Here is a 14968-nt window from a genome sequence, read left to right as displayed (position 1 = left end):
CCGCCCCAGTTTGAAGTGTAGGTAACAAGCACGAAAATACAGTAGGTGTGTTCAACTAGGAAAGGGCCAATATTTAGCCAAATCAGTGGCTCGCAAACCTGTCCCGGGTGACCCCCAGCAATTCAGGCTTTCAGGACCATTGGCAATGAATATGCTTGAGATAAATTTGCATACAATGGAGGCAGTGATTGCCAGTCTCTCTCACTCATTTATTGGAAATATCCTGAAAGAGTGGGCCAGTGGGCTCTCGAGGAGTGCGGAAAGCCACTGACCTTAAAGTAAAACCAACACAATTGTAGCTCTACGGGTGGGTAATGTACAAGTTACATGCCAGACTCTGCCACTGGCTGGTGCACTGGTCCAGTTACATAGGCTTTGCCGTAAAAGGCCTGTCCATGGCTGTTTTTAAATTGGGTCTTGGATCTGAACAGTTAAATGCAGGGTATAATCACTAGGGTTGACCTTCCACAAAATGATGCAGATACTCTGTGCAAGATTCATTTACTCTGGCAATAAGGGTACGTACACACACACACACACACATATATATACACACTCCTCAGTAAGCCTGCATTCAGTTTTCGTAGAACTATTTCAGAAGCCATGTCAGACATGTAAAAGAACATCACTACAGCCCAGCCACTCTGATAGGCCAAGGTCAGCTGGCCACTGCTGGAGATCTCTGGACTTAAGGCTTAATGCAATACCAGATGGTCCCATGTGCATTTAAGCCTGCAAGCCACCATACCAACCTTGCTCTGTTTATACGTTCTCTAGGTTAAAGATTACTGCTCTAAATTCCTGAGATAAATTTTAGGGGAAGAAAAACAAAACTTGGGAGGATCGTGACTTTGTAAACGTGCCAGTATAACCTCGAATCTGGCTCTGACTTAACCGTGTTGGCAGCCTGTAGAGAGAGATTTTGTTTGATTCGTAAGCGTGCAAAGTCTGGATCTATCTCGAGAACCTCATTACAGCCTGGGATCCAAGATAAGAGAAGGGCATCAGAATATGGGTGAGCAATAAAGTTTAAAAAAAAACAAAAAACCCCAACACATAGCTGAACCTTTCCAGCAATCCCAGCTTTCCTGAGGAAAAAAAAAAGTTACAAAACAAACATATTTGTTTGTTTGTTTGTTTGTTTGTTTGAAAGTGTTGCTTGCCTTGAAGTCCTGTACAGAGAGCCCTTCTACCACATCACAGCTTCAGTAAATAAATGGTAGCTCTCGGGACATTAATATAAAGAAATAAAGTAAAACACAGCCGCAGCTTGTAACTGCAGTACCAATCACTCTCACCCCTTCCCCGTATAAATAAATAAAAGGCATTGGGCAGATTTGGGCAGAAGGCTGTGGGCTTGTAATTAGAGATGACATCCTTCCCAGATAAAAGTGATTACTGTGGATGCAAATCACTTAGCAACCAATCACTGCCCCCAGAGTGCAGAGCTGGGCCCAGCCATCCATTCTCCCCTTGTCCTCTTTTTATTTCATCCCCCCCCCCCCCCCCAACGAAACAAATAGAAAACAGAAATAAAGACAGGGCACAATTGCTCTTGACACCAAATAGGTTAAGATAATAAAGACAGCCTTAACCCAGGAGAAAAAGCAATTCTCGGACAAGCAGAAGGTAATAATAATAATAAAAAACCTAGAGGTTGTCTGTGCCCGGCTCCTCTTCCCTTGCTGCATGAGGTACCAGTAGTAATCGCTGTTTGCTTCAATTACATTTCATGATGATTGGGAGAGATTCCCCCTGCCCCCCACCCCACAAATGAAAGAACAGGACAGCAGGAGGATATGAAAAAAGGTTTCAAGTTTGTACATACACAGACATAAGAACATAAGATGCGCCCTACTGGATCAGAACAAGGGTCCATCAAGCCCTGTCTCCAACAGTGGCCAATCCAAGGCCCAAGTACCTGGCAAGTACCCAAACATTAAATAAATCTCATGCTACTAATGCCAGCAACAAGCAGTAGCTATTCCCTATTGATTAATAGCAGTTTATGGACTTCTCCAGGAACTTATCCAACCCTTTTTAAAACCCAGCTACACTAACTACCTTAACCACATCCTCTGGCAATGAATTCCAGAGCTTAATTGTGCGTTGAAAAAGAATTTTCTCTGATTTGTTTTAAATGTGCTACTTGCTAACTTTATGCATATATAGATATATGTACAAAGAATTGGAGAGAATCACTTCTGACAAAACTGTGGTGTTGTATGTCATCACAACACACATCCAACCAACATTTGTTTTCCCGTTTGCTAAGTGTTATTGCTCTTGCCATGGAAGTGCACCGCCATGTGCAGGGAAACGAGGAGTATGACCCCCACCGCTGAATTAAACCATGCCAGCATTTCCAGTGTGCTCAAGAAGCCACACCTCACCAGGTACACGCAGCCCCTCAGCTCAGGTGTGCAAAATTACCCTCCCAAGTTGGCAAGGCTCAAACTATTACCTCCCCTTAGGGAATCCTAAAATATTCCCTGCTGGGGAACAGCGAGCTGATCCTGCAGTCCTCTCTTTGATGGCTACTGCAATGGCTAAAACCTATTTTGGATACATGGAAATCCTCCTCTCAAATCAGGCCGATCGAATAAAGCGGTGCGGAAAACGGGAGGCTCAGGGTGGAGCGCCTGCTTTCCTAACACACACTCAGCCACCTCTCCTGGGCGCGCAATAGAATATGTAAATGAGAGGGGGGGGGTGTCGCTCTGCCAAGGAGGCACTAGGGACAAATGTGCGCCCCTAGCGCTTCCTCGGCAGCGGATGCCCAGGACAGGTAGCTGTCAGCGGATTAGGAAAAGGGACGCTCGTTAATTGAGCGTCCCTTTTCCTAACCTGACCGCCAACACACTTTTTTTTTTCTGAGGGTGCACATTTTTTTATTTTTTGGATCGAGGGAGAACAGCTAATAGCCTCATCAACATGCATTTGCATGTGATGAGCAACCGCACTTTGAGCATTGTGTGCACTTCTGGTCAGCCCACCGCAAAAAATACAGCAGAAAGGCAACAAAAATGCTAATGGAAAAGGCACAGCTCCTTTATGAGGAAAGGCTAAAACAGGTTAGGGCTCTTTAGCTTGCAGAAGAGATATGAGAGAGGTTAATAAGAAACAGTACTAGGATTAGAGGCCATGCCATGAAACTGATTGGGAGCAAATTTATGACATTTATTTTGAAACAACGCACAATCAGGCTATGGAATTTGTGGTGAGAGGATGTGTTTGAGATTAGTAGCTTAGCTGGGTTAAAAAAAAAAAAAGTTTGGACAAGTTTCTGGACTTCGGAGGACAGGCCCATTAGCCAGGCTGGAGATCACCAGCTCCTTTGAGAGGCTTCTCCCATCTGGATCTTCCAGCAACTCAGAGCAGCCACTGTCAACGGGATGTTGAGCTCGATGGATCACTGGTCTGACCCAGCACGACATATCTTGTGTGTGAATGCATGGTGTTTAAATGTTCTCAGATAGCAATTTCCTGCTTCCCAAACTGGCCAGTTCCATGCACTTGTGTTCATTACCGTGTGCCTAGTGACCATGAGGTTTGTACACAACAGGGACTTAAAGCAAATTAAAACTGTTTTGCAGTCATAGAATTTGGCTCTGCAACTTGGATTGGAAGGGTTCTCGCGGTAAATTGGACCCATCAAGTTACGGAAAGGAAAAGCCTAGGGATAAAAGTCCATCCACCTTAGACCATTAGGGTGAATTTCATGTCAGGCTCCCCAATTAATGCAATAGTGCAGTGATGTGTTGGGGATGTTCACATGGCCCTGTGGAGAATTAGCACTCTCGTGACCAAATAATTTTCATATCCTTAAACAACTGCCAAGAAAGGACACAAGGAGCTTTCACACCCTGCCTGATGATGTCACAAAGCACCCGAGGCAGCTAGGGATAAACGTTTAAAAGCCCTTCCTTTTGAATTAAAGAAATAGAGAAATCCATGCATGATGTGGCAAAAGGGAGCCATCTCGGTGGTGATGTGCTTCAGGGAAAACGTGACAAGGCGCTGCTGGAACGTATCTGCTTCCCAGACACTGTGCGTCCGACAGCTCGGCCGGGGAGTGCGGCGATTCCAGAGCTGCGGCACGCTGTCTCATACATTATTACCAACGTCTGAAATGGATAGGGGAAACCTAAGCAAACATTCTTAAGAGGAGAAGTGCTCCATTATTCAGCAGAGAAGGGGAAATCTTCCAACACCAGGCCAACGCTTGCCTGCCAATAGTCTCAAGTCTCAGGTGGCTCATGGCTCAAGCCCAGACAGCACACTACGAGCCGCATGGGACCTGTGTTTTATTGGCAGCTAGCTGTGTGTAAGCACTTAAATAATATTTTTTTTGACAATCAAGACCACGGAAAAGGAGAATTAAAAAAAAAAAAACGATGACAAAGATGGTCATACTAAAATGCAAGCAACAGCCTAAAGAATGAAAAAAAAACAAAACTGTACGATGATACAGCAGCACCAGGAAGGATAGGAGCAGCAGAGGCAGGAGTAGGGAAGCTGACATCTTGAAGAAAGTCAGAACCACTGTGGCTCTCAGAGGAAAGAAACTGTGACCTCTGCTTCTGGGGCAGCAGTTTTTTACTTTGCACCCATTCTCAATTTTTACTAGTAAATCATTCCTTTTGGAATTCAAGCTGCATCCCTGTTATCCCCTGGGATCCTGAGGGGGGCGGTCGGCGAGTGCCTACCGACTGGAGTCCGGAAATAAAGATGCGATATTCAGCGGACAGGGGTTTTGTCCAATGCACCCCTGTCACACCAGCATTAAAAAAAAAAAAACTCAGTGTGATTCACCACAATTATTTTTTTGAGTCCCAGTTGTAAGCTGCTTTAAACAGTTGAATGGTGACTGTTTGGGTATTTATCCCAAGGCCAGAGCGCAAAAAGCCATGCTGGTATCCCCGATGGGACAGTTTTGGCACATGGAGCATAACCACCGGTTAAAGAATGGAGGACTTTCTCTAGTAAGTTCATGCCCTAGCCCTGGAGGGTTGGACTCTGGCTGCAAAAACTGAGCTCAAGGTTTTGCGACTGGACCTGCAATGGGTTGTGGATCTGTTGCTGTATGGTTGGGTCAGCTGCTCCAAAGCCAGGAGATGGAGGGTTGTGTTACTGGCTGCTGTTTTGGGATTGGTTTTTGTTTTGTTTTTTTACATTTTCTGAATACTGTGCACCTTGCACAAAACATACAAACCCATGGTTTTGCTCTTTGAGTAGATGTGTGCATTTGTTTCACAATGGTTTAACCTTATTACAAATTCTATGAAATCTCTAAAACTAGCCTGCAAGATGGCAGATAAGGCCCAGCCAGTCTGGCCATTTTTCCCTCCTGTTGCAATATCACAGACACCACCAGACTTCCTGTTTTACCCTGGGCTCCTGTTTTGCACCAGAAGGTAATTACTGAAAAACTAGCAGGTGTTTTATGGGGGCTTTGAAAAGCAAAATGTGATGGTGGATTCAGTTTTATAGATTTAAAGCTTCCTGGACAGGGAAGTCAATTGGTACTTCAAAGTAACAGAACTGAGGATCTTTAAAACAGTAAAACCTGTGAGAATTTCCAGACTGTCACTCCTCCTAGGTCTTGGTTTCATTTGTTTAATCTTTTGGTCTTGTCAGGGGCAAATCTAGAGAGGGAGCAGGAGATAAGGGCAAGGCCACCCCCCTTCCCACCAGCCGCCACCCTAGCCTGGCTGAAGAGAAAGGCACTTGGTGCCTACCCACCCTGAAATTTACTCTGTGCCCCCAATACAAACATTTCAGGAGGCACTGCTGTCCCTAGTTTTCTCTCTAATACAGATATAAAGTAAGAGAGATATTTATGGTTATTAAACTTCTATATTTTACACAACACTTTTTTTTTTAATCGCGCACCTTTCATTATGATCATATTTTCTGTTTTTCTCAATTAAAAAAAATATTTTGTTAAATTCATGCCTCGAGTTAAGTTCCAAGACCCCCACATGCAGATTCAGGGGTCTTGATGACAATCAGCACAACTGCACCACAACAGCAAGAGCCGCTTAGGAGGAGAAACATGTATTTTAAAAAAAAAAAAGTCAAAAACTTAAAATACAAAAAACAAACAAAAAAAATATTTCTGCTAGAAAAAAATTGAAACAAAAAAAAAAAGCAGGATTGTAATTGTTTTTAAAATTGTGTATGAATTATTGAAAACAATTGTTTGCTAGTAAATACCTAGCCCATCCTTATGTCTAGTTCACTAGATTTCGCTGTGCACCTCCCACAGACACTTCCAAAATTTTGACCATCAACTGAACATATATGTTTTTTAAAACGTGTACACAAACTCCACTTTATCAACTGCCTCCTACAGTCACACCCACAGAAGTTAAAAACCAACACAGACATTTTAATAAAAGACTATGCACGGTCTGCTTCCTAATGAACAGGGTAGTCTGCTAATAAGTTTATTTGCAAATGTCAAATTTGTAGAAGGTGCCAACTGTAGCCTCTGGAAAACAAAGCTATCTGTGGGTCTTCAGTTACCCATTGACATAAATGGTTCAGTGCTGTGCCATGAAGTCCAGATGTCATGGACAAGGCACAGCGTAGCACAAACGGTTTCATTAGATGAATATAAACTTTGACAGAGAATGGCTTTTTCTTCCATAACTAAACATTTCTCCTTTGCAGCAGAGGTACACTTACTGTCAAAGTACAAGCTGCACTTAGTGGCTGTTTAGAAACAAAATATATACTGCAGACAACAGAAAAAAAATCATTACAATGGAACACCTCTCATTACCCCATCCAAGGGAGCAAAAAGTCGTTCACATTTTATGAGCAAGTGACAGTGTAATTAGGGCTTACAGGGAGGGAAAATACATTTGGGGGTTTTGCACTGGTAGAACCAAGAACGCACTCATATCCATAGACAATGTGACACTATAAAGTTATAAAGGTGGTTTATCCAGAAAAAGAGGAGATATTTCTTCATGCAACAGATTGAAAAAGAAATGTTGTGTCTGTGTTTCTAGGTTTATGTCAAACCTATTTTAAAAACATGTTTGCTCCCTGTTGTTTCTCCTGCACTGCAATTATCAGATTAACACATTTAAGTAAAATGTTTTCATCGGAGCGACTCTGCTCTCTTCCGTGTGTCTTACTGTAACCTAGAGATCGCCTGAAGTGGGGAAAGCGGCCGGGGCCGAGGTCGAGGTCCGGCGGAAGGAAAGCTGGACGGGCTCCCCTCGTGTATTTGCAAGCTTTGCACGGTGACCGAGATCCAGTGGGTTCCCCCCTCCAGGACTGGGAAGGCACGGGATCGCCGCCTTCTCCGTGCCCTTAGCAGAGGAGAGGAAGGGATCAAAGAATCTGTTATGAAATATTCCTTTAAATCCGGCTGTGCCCAGTCTCTTGGGTCCCCGTTTCAATGTTTAAAAATGTGTCTTTTCCCCGCGGAGGAGTTACAGAATGAGACTTCTGCCTCATTCATTCATCCACCCACCGAGATGCCCTGGCACTCAATTCTCTGGCTGGAAATACTGCAGAGAATGACTTCAGCCCCAGACATGACTCAAACCCAGCAAGGAGAAAACAAATAATAATAATGATGATAAAACAGTGATGCTCTGCTGCTCTGCTACCAAAGTTTGGACGACAGCACCATCTCTCACACTCGCACAAATATAGCCATCCTGATTGCGAAACTAGTACTTCTGGGTTAAAAATCCCTCTCTGCCCGTCCAGGTGCAGCCGCTTTGCACAGCGCCTTCCAGTCTATTATTTACCTATTAAACAGTTCCCCGTTAGGCGCCCAGATGTGTATTTTTATTCGGTCCACGGCGCGGGACTTGGTTTATAACTCACTCGCATTCCAGGCGAAGAGAAAGGAGGGCGAGTAATCGAAAACTATCCGGTGAGCAAAACAACAAAAAGTGGTTTCGCTTCATTAACAAACAACCAACAACAACAACAACAAAAAAGCCTCTGCCTCATCTCCCCACCCCTTCACGCCAGCTGTCCTGGAATATCCTCCCCGATGCTATTAAGGAAAAGGAACAGAATCGGCTAAGAGGCGGCCACATCTGGAGGGGGGGCCGGGCCGGCTCCGAGCCCAGCGCCATGGCCGCCGCTGTCAGCAGCCGCGGGAAGGTGCGACATTTGCCTGCCACTTGGGGAGAAGGCTCACACCTCGCCGGGAAAAGTAGCACAGAGAGGCGCAGACCGGATCCGGGGGGGGGGGGGGGGGCGAGGGAAAGGGGGCAAAGTGATTTCTGCCTAAAGTGCAGCCCCGATCGCCCCCAAGGCTCCTCCGGATCCCGTTCCTCTGGTCCTTAAATCCCCCTCCTGTCCTGGGGGCCGGTGCTCCCGAGAAGTCCCAACCTGCCTTCGGCGATTTGGTTTCACAATCAGACCCCAGAAGAAAGAAAAATAAGGATACAACCCCGAGCGTCTAGTGAGGCTCCACATTTCCAGCACATCCCCCCCACCCCCGCATGCAAGCTAAAATACTTCCTTTTATTCAAGGAAAAGGATGCCGAAAAATGCTGAGGATCTCCAGGACCTCGGCGTCCCGGGGATGGCTGCTCGCAGCCCCCGTCACACAAGGAAGCGAACCGGGCCCACCCCCCCCCCCCCGAGCGGGCGATCTCCGGTCAAAAACACGGCGCGAGCTCTCGGGGGGGGGGGGGGCACAGGGTCAGACAAACGTGATCAGGTGGCCACAGGCGAAGGCTTTCCTAGCGACCGGCGAGTGCATTTCCAGCGCTTGCACGCAAGATAAGAGAGGAACAAACAGCTTTGCAAACTTCGGCCCCGGATCCTTTCATTAAAGGGAAAAATAAAATGTGGGTGCTGCACCGCAAAGATAACGCGAAGGGAAGCTAACTCCATCTGTTGATTAGTTAAACCTCGCAGCAAAAAAAAAAAGTATTTAAACACAACAAACCGTGCACTTTGTGATAAGAAACATGCACTCGCACACACAGAGGAACGATATTTACCATAAATCTTGTAAATTGGAGATAAAAATCCTGCGATGCAAGCGGAAAGCAGCTTCAAGACGACGCAGTCCTGTGCCAGATGAGCTTTCGCAGCAAAGCCATGAGTAGGCAGCAAAATATTCCTTAAAATCCTTTCCTGGTGCAAGATCGGAGAATTTTCCCGACACAGTTAAAAAAAAAAAAACAAAATTGAGATTTTTTTTTGCCTTTACATCAAATATAAATAAATATTTCAACTTTAGCACTTCATGGAAAAGACGTATCCAAAACCCAGCAGCCGTATGATTAATTGAGTTTCATGGTTTTAATATATACATGGACGTTGCTTCTCGATTTCCTTCCTCTTGTGTTGAATAATAATAATAAAAATTCAGGCTACAAATCAAATCGGTCAGAAGAGATCTGAAGATGGCAAAGTGTATTCATCACAGGAAGAGTCAGAGATGGGGATAAAGGCCGGAATTTCCTCCCAGCTCAGCTGTTTCTCTTTCAAAAATCTCTCCGGAATGAATTTCCAAGACAGGAGGTGGGGGGGCTTGTACAGGATCGTGGACATATATTTATATTTATATATTTTATCAATTCTTCTTTTTTTCCTTCCCGGCTGCAGAGGTCGCCTTCCGTTTATATGTCACAAGCGCATGCCGGATCGACTTTAACGCACGGACGAGGATCGCTCGCCCTCTGCTCCTGGAACACAAGAGAACGCGAGGGCAGCAGGGGATAAAGGAGAAGAATCTCGGGCGATGATTTCAGATTTCCTGCCCGGTTGATGGTTTTTTTTTTTTTGTCTTTGCCCAGTAACGAGGAGGAGGACAGAGCCGGGAGGGAGGGGGAAACCTCCTTTCGCTTGGCCGGAAAGAAGAGCAGGTATTCCGTGGGTTGGGAAGCGTCTCGGACCGGCAGACACTGGGCGGCTCCTGGGGGATACGATGCCCGTCGCTCTTCGGCGCGGTCCCCGGCTTCTTCCGCTTTGCTCCGGCTCGAGCACGGCCGCCGATCCGCCTCGCCGGGGAGCGCGGAGCAGAGGGTGGTGGTAGTGAAGGCAGCAGCTCGGCTCTGGCTCTACCCCTCCCCGCCGCCGCCGCCTCCTCCTCCTGGCTGCAGCTCCGCTCCGCCGAAACTGACAATAAGCCCGAACGGGGCAGCTTCCCAGACCCACGCGCACCGCCTACCAGCCAATCGACGACTTCAGGAGGGTGACGCTCTAACCTGGGCCGACCAATCAGCCTGCGTAAAGGCGGTTACCAGGGTGACGCGCTGAAGCGTCCCCAGGAAGGGAGGAGAAGGAAGAGACTAACACGTGTTGTTTTCGCGGAAAAATTCAAACAGTGTAAAATAAATTAGGATCGTTCTTCCTCGCTTAACGCTAACATATATATACACATAGGCAGAAACTAAATCTCTGAGGTCTCAATTATTGTAGGGAAGATAAGTTAAACTGAAAACAAAAATAAGGATAACATGTTTTTGGATAGATATTAATTGTAAAATAGGATTAATATTCAATGTTATACAGACATCAAATATGCTGAATACTGATGACTGGTGAGGTATCTATAATATAACTTTGATTCTTAAAATTCTCTGTATGTTAATGGAGTCAATAGAAACATAACAGCTCAAATTTATAATATGGCAGGCTGTTTCATACAGCCTGCCATATTATACAGGTGGTTGAGGTACTTTTGTGACTAGCTAGTATGGTTATTTTGAGTCTCTCATACCCATGTGGCAATGTTCTGGTCTATAAAAACACAAATTGACCCCAATAAGTAAATAAATAAAAACAGTACCTATTATGATAAGACTAAGAAATGAGCATTTTAAATTAAGCATGCTTAACACCATTAGCCTTCATTCACAGTGACCCAGGGATGTTTTTTTTCCTATTCCCTCCCAATTCCAATGGGTCATGCACCAAGGCTCTTCCTGAAAACCTGAAATCATGGGCCCTAAATCTAACTACTCAGTATTGCTTATTGCATGTTGGCTGTGACTGTCTTCTATCAGAGCTATAAGTGCTGCCTCTGCAGCATTCCCAGCCCTGGCCAACTTAGGCAGTGCCAGGGTAAGGGTGTCCAGCCATCCTAGGTGGTAATATCAACATGTGATTTCTCTCTCACATATGACAAATGACCCCAGCTCCTCAAAGAAATGCATACTTGAAAACGCCCACGCCTCTTTTAATTTCATCCGTCCTTTCAAATCTTCTGCCCTTATTGGCTACTCTGCCACCTGGCCAACTTTCAGCACCCTAGGCCACCGCGTACCCCACCTCTATACTTTTGAAATGCAAGAAAAGCAGAATATAAAGAATCTAATGCTTCTGCCGGCTCTGGACCCGGGCAGTGGAAAACCCGACTTGGGAATCAAAGCCAAGCCAGCTTTGTCTTCATGTTATATGATAGTTACTAATAATCCCACACCTGTAGTAGCACCTGAAGACTCTAGAACTGGATAATTGTCTGAATAATCAACTTCTGCAAAATCTTTTTTGTCACAGAAAACATGGATATTCAAGGAGGAAATTAACTTGTTTGTAACAATAGAAATATTGACTTCAGTTTTTAAGAGCATACAATGAATATTCAAAACTTGTGAGAAATACTTTGATCTTTATCTGACTCATGTTTACCTGCTCTGCGTCTTGACTAGTTTGTAAGCTCCACAGAGCAGGGATTGTCTTTTATGAGTATCTGTAGAGAGCTGCATACATCTAGTAGCACTACAGAAATGATAAATAATAGTAGAAATAAAGAATATACTGGCTGTTGCGGTCTCCACCGCTTCCCATCTTTAGCTCTGAACTGTGCTCACCTCCGCTGCTGGAAACGCTGCATTCCGCATGCCCGGGACGCCTACGGCTCTGCCGGTTCCACGTGGCGGCCGCCATTGCTTGCCCATCTCCCCGCTGCCTCGCGCGCGCGTGAGGACGCACACTATGAGCGCACAGGTCCCGGAAGTCTGGCCCCGCCTGTGCTAATGACGCCACGCCCTAAGTCACATATAACCGGCGTCCGGACGCCTTCTCTTTGCCTTGCAACGAGGTTCACTACTGCCTAGTAGTTCTGAGTTGCACTTCGTCTGTTCCTTGTTCCTGACTTGACCTTTGGATTGCCTTTGACTTCGCTTCAGCCTGCCGCCTGCCTCCGACCTTGGTCCGCTCCTGACTCCGCTTCAGCCTGCCGCCTGCCTCCGACCTTGGTCCGCTCCTGACTCCGCTACAGCCTGCTTCAGTTTACAGCCAGCTACAGACTCCGTTCCAGGCCACAGCCTGCTCCAGTCCACAGCCAGCTACAGACTCCATTCCAGGCTACCACCTGCTCTGGTTCACAGCCAGCTACAGACTCCATTCCAGGCCACAGCCTGCTCCAGTTCACAGCCAGCTACAGACTCTGTTCCAGTCTACAGCCTGTTCCAGTCCACAGCCTGCTATCAATTCTACTTCAGCCTTCAGCCGGTTCCCGGTCCTGTATTCTACAAACCCTGCCTCACGGTCCGGCTTACTACACTCACTGCCCAGGCTTTATCTGCTATTTGACTCTGAGCTGATATCCCAAGTCCCGAGGTGCCAGGACCCTGCGGGCTCCTCCTGGGGGGCTCCTGGTTCCCGGGTGAACACCGCCAGCCTGTGGCTCTGCCTCCCGGCCTACCCTGTCATCCTGGGTAGACCGGCCCAAGGGTCCACTATCCTGCCTGCAGCACCCAACTGCAACACTGGCAAAGACTGCATTCTCCCTACTGCAGACTTTACTTGATCTCTGGCTTTACCTTTGCTTCCCTGCAATCAATTCATCCCAAGTTTTCTTGAATTTGAATACTGTTTTTGCCTCTATTATCTCCACTGAGAGGCTGTTCTATGTAAGACCATAAGAAGATGCCATACTGGGTCAGACCAAGGGTCCATCAAGCCCAGCATCCTGTTTCCAACAGTGGCCAATCCAGGCCATAAGAACCTGGCAAGTACCCAAAAATGAAGTCTATTCCATGTTACTTTTGCTAGTAATAGCAGTGGCTATTTTTCTAAGTCAACTTAATTAATAGCAGGTAATGGACTTCTCCTCCAAGAACTTATCCAATCCTTTTTTAAACACAGCTATACGAAGTTTAATTGTATCCACCAAGATATATTTCCTTATGTTACTCTTGAGTTTCAGTCCTGTTCACTCAAGAACTCTTACCTCTATACCTTTGAGGTATATCAGTGGTTCTATCATACCTCCCACTCCTTTTGCCTCTAGTCTTCTTCCACATTCTGACTCTTCCAGTTCTCTCTCCTTACCTTCTATTTATGGAAGAAGTTATCACCTGATATCCAAGAGTCTGCCTTCTGAATTAAAATGAAACACACTTATTTTTAAGATTTCTGTTGAATAACCTATTCATCTATCATTTAACCAATTACTATGTACCATGGCTGATCTCCTTGCATTTACAGGCCACACTATGTCTTGGCCTTGCAAGGCTCCCTGATAAAGGTGTCATATACAAAAGAAATATAAATAAAAGGACATTCATATTAGTCCTTTCGTTTCACCTCACAGGCCATATTACACAGATTCTAATCTGCACCACTCTGTTAACCTTCCTATGGACCTCCTTTATCTTGCCTATATCTTTTTGAAGCTCGAATCATCATAAGCAGCATAACAGTTTCCAAGTTAGTACTGAATCATTGTTAGTTTTAGCAGTTCCAGAGCAGCTATGATACTTTTAATTCCATGATATCTGTAATGTATCTAAAAGCGCTTTACAGACACAAAGGACAGACACATCATCTGTTGTGGAACACTGTGGCAAGGTTTTGCATTCAGTTTTGATAATGGGATATAGTCATGTTTAAATGCAGTGATTGCACTGAAATTGCAATGGAAGTTTAAAGTTCACATTTTGTGACTACAAATGGTCTTGAGGGGCAGAGCCGTAACTATGAATGGGCAAGAGCAACACCCGCCCAATGTCCTTAGGGGAGGGGAGGGGGCAGAAAAATGGCTAAAATACAAATGTGGGCCAGCAGTGGATGAAAAGCCAAGAAGAGAGGCTTCCACTCTCCTCTTACCATCTGGGTTGAGGGGAATGGGGAAAGGGGACTAGGGTTCAGTGGAAGGGGGTGGGTGGAAGAAAAGAGGAGTGGTGATCAGGATGAGCATGGGGATGTGCAAATAGACTTGCCTGCCCTGGGCGCTAAAATGCCCAAGTTATGGTTCTGTTATTGCTCTCAGGTAACAAGAGGGTCAACTTTTTTCGTGGAAATAATATCGAGGCTGATGCCTGGGTTATCATCTGGTGAATGCATTATTAGTTATGAATGTTTGTACAAATAAAATACTTGAATTGGGTTTCATTTTTTTCATTTACATTATGATGTTAATCTATTTTGTTGTTGTTTACTGTCTATTACTGCTGCATTTCCTATATGCAGTGTCCAGGTGATCATGTGGGCTACAAATTGAAATAAATAAATAAACCATCACTGCCCCTGCTCTGGGCACATTTGTCCCCTTCTGTCATCTGCTATTCTTTGCCATTCCTGGAACCTGGGGAGGATCTTTCTCTGACTCCTCCCGAATATGCAGTATTCTCTTTGCACGGGGACCGATCAGAAAGCTCTTCCTCTCTCCAAAGGAGGAAAAGGCTGCAATGGAAGGGATACTAATCCCTGTTGTTTCCCAGTTGCTACCTTCTCTAAAGCCCCCAGCAGCCCTAAGCTCTGCTCTGTGCCTTCCTTCAATTTCCAAGAACTTATTTCACCATTTAGCTCAGGTGATATTGGTTTCACCTACCACAGAAGAACAGGTAGGGCAAGACTTATATAGAAACATAGAAATGACGGCAGAAGAAGACCAAACGGTCCATTCAGTATGCCCAGCAAGCTTCGCACTTTTTTTTTTCTCATACTCTTGGCTCTTAGTAACTTTTTGGTTCTATTTCACTTCCACCTCCACCATTAATGTAGACTTGTGTAAAACTCTTAG

The 14968-nt window shown here is 45.4% G+C and overlaps 1 protein-coding gene across 1 annotated transcript in view; it reads right to left on the bottom strand.

The window, feature by feature from the left end:
- Positions 1–10097, bottom strand: part of FAM222A (family with sequence similarity 222 member A) — a 277470-nt gene extending 267373 nt beyond the window's left edge. Inside the window, exon 1 of the mRNA XM_029619526.1 lies at positions 8991–10097. The gene's annotated coding sequence lies outside the window, so the exon portion shown is untranslated. The remainder of the gene's footprint in view (positions 1–8990) is intronic.
- Between the last annotated feature and the right edge of the window lie 4871 nt (positions 10098–14968).

The sequence above is a fragment of the Rhinatrema bivittatum genome, chromosome 11, assembly GCF_901001135.1.
Source record: "Rhinatrema bivittatum chromosome 11, aRhiBiv1.1, whole genome shotgun sequence".
Lineage (NCBI taxonomy): Eukaryota > Metazoa > Chordata > Amphibia > Gymnophiona > Rhinatrematidae > Rhinatrema > Rhinatrema bivittatum.
Note: the sequence above shows the minus strand (reverse complement) of the source record. Positions and strands in the feature narration are given on the sequence as shown.